Source organism: Galeopterus variegatus, unplaced genomic scaffold (genome assembly GCF_000696425.1).
Source record: "Galeopterus variegatus unplaced genomic scaffold, G_variegatus-3.0.2 Scaffold3592, whole genome shotgun sequence".
Lineage (NCBI taxonomy): Eukaryota > Metazoa > Chordata > Mammalia > Dermoptera > Cynocephalidae > Galeopterus > Galeopterus variegatus.
The window spans coordinates 167,600-170,150 of NW_007729703.1; the positions used below are offsets into that span (position 1 = coordinate 167,600).

Genomic DNA, 2,551 nt, shown 5'->3' on the forward strand with positions numbered 1-2,551 from the left:
ATGGCACTGAAGGTGAAGAAGGAAGCTCCTGCCCCTGCCAAAGCTGAAGCCAAAGCAAAGGCTTTGAAGGCCAAGAAGGCAGTGCTGAAAGGCGTCCAAAGCCACAAAAAAAAGATCCATACCCACCTTCCAGAAGCCCAAGACACTGCGGCTCCGGAGGCAACCCAAATATCCTTGAGAGAGCACCCCCAGGAGAAACAAGCTTGACCACTATGCCATCATCAAGTTCCCCTGACCACTGAGTTTGCCATGAAGAGGACGGAAGAAAGCAACACATTTGTGTTGATCATGGATGTCAAGGCCAATAAGCACCAGATCAAACAGGCTGTGAAGAAGCTCTGTGACATTGATGTGGCCAAGGTCAACATCCTAATCTGGCCTGATGGAATGAAGAGGCGAATGTTCCACTGGCTCCTGATTACGATGCTTTGGATTTTGTCAACAAAACTGGGATCATCTAAACTGAGTCCAGATGGTTAATTCCAAATATACAATTTTTTTTCCACCATAAAAACAAACAAATGAAAAAAACCCACAATGAGATAACTACTAGGATGGCTGAAATAAAAAAGATAGATAATAAATGTCAGCTCCTCAGAAGGTTTAACGTAGAATTACCTTATGACCTAGCAAACCAGGCCTAGGTATATACCCAAGAAAAATAAAAGCATATTCTCACTCAAAAACTTGTACATGAATGTTCATAGCAGCATTTTTCATAATAGCCAAAAAGTGGAAACAACTTAAATGTTTATCAACTGATGAATGGATAAACAAAATGTAGTATATCTGTATAATGGAATTTTATTCTGCCATTAAAAAGGAATGAAGTACTAGGCTGCCTGGTTAGCTCAGTTGGTTACAGCAAGGTGTTGTAACACCAAGGTCTCAAGGGTTTGGATCCCCATATCGACCAGCCACCAAAAAAAAAAAAAAAAAAAAAAAAAAAAAAAAAATGTTCATAGCAGCATTTTTCATAATAGCCAAAAAGTGGAAACAACTTAAATGTTTATCAACTGATGAATGGATAAACAAAATGTAGTATATCTGTATAATGGAATTTTATTCTGCCATTAAAAAGGAATGAAGTACTAGGCTGCCTGGTTAGCTCAGTTGGTTACAGCAAGGTGTTGTAACACCAAGGTCTCAAGGGTTTGGATCCCCATATCGACCAGCCACCAAAAAAAAAAAAAAAAAAAAAAGGGAATGTAGTACCGATACATGCTACAACATGGATGAACTTTAAAAACATTGTTAAGTGAAAAAGGCCAGCACAAAAGACCATGTATTGTATGATTCCATTTATATGAGATATCCAGAATAGGAAAATTCAGAGAGACAGAATATAGATTAGTGGTTGCCTAGGGCTGGGAGTGACAATGGGGGTTGGGATGGAAAGTGACTGCTAATGGGTATGGGATTTCCTTTGTGGGTGATGAAAGAGTCCTAAAAGTGATCGTGGTGTTGATTGTACAACTCTACAACCACTGAGTTGTACACTTTAAGTGGGTGAATTGCATGGTGCATGAAGAATATCTCAATAAAGCTGCTATAACCAACTAATCAACTAATCAGTGGACAAAACAGAAACTTCCAGCTAAAGCAGTCTCTCCCCTTTCAATTGATCTCTTTAATTTGTCAAGTAACAAAAAATAGTTTAAGTGACTCAGATATTGAGCTGATGTCCATCAGGTGGCATCTCAAAACTAGGTAACTCCCTGAGCCAAAGTAGGATTGGGGTTTGCATAGGGCAAGGAGAAGACAGGGGTCTCAAGTTGCAATTTTCTTTATTTGTAACTGCTGCAAAACTTTGCAGGTGAAATGGGTGGGATGTTGGATTTTTTGTTCCTCCTTCTAGTAATTGTTGATGCAATCTTATTTTGGCAGCTGTTAAAACAGTTCTTTTAAGGGCTATCTTTGTAAGCCCTGTCGGTTGTCTAATGCCAGTTAAGGATCAGAGGAAGGGGAGATAGAAAAGGGGGGAAAAAGAAAAGGGATAAAGATTGAAGCAAGGAAAATGGGTCTGTTTTATAGCACTTCTCCCTTCTTTAAATTGTCTTAGTTATTTGTTTGCATGTTTATTTTGTTTCTCCCACTGGAATGTTTCTGTCTTATCCACACAGTAGGTGTTCAATAACTATTTGAAGGCTGATTGGCCAAATTCCACACCAACATGATAAATCAAAGATTAAGATAAGTGATAAATCTGGGCCGAGCCCGTGGCGCACTCGGGAGAGTGCGGCGCTGGGAGCGCAGTGACGCTCCCGCCGCGGGCTCAGATCCTATATAGGAATGGCCGGTGCGCTCACTGGCTGAGCGCGGTGTGGGCGACACCACACCAAGGGTTGCGATCCCCTTACTGGTCGCGAAAAAGCCAAAAAAAAAAAAAAAAAAAAAAAAAAAGATAAGTGATAAATCTAACATGATAAATCAAAAATTCCAACCATCCCTCCCATTTCTTAGGACTAAAACTAACTTCTAAGGCTGCTATGTGCCCAGGCAACCAGCTCCTCGGATGTTTGCTAAAATTGCAAGTTCTTGGGCCACACCT

General features: G+C 40.4%; 1 pseudogene; it reads left to right on the forward strand.

Moving 5' to 3' along the window:
- Positions 1-461, forward strand: LOC103601103 (annotated as a pseudogene).
- Positions 462-2,551: the final 2,090 nt, after the last annotated feature.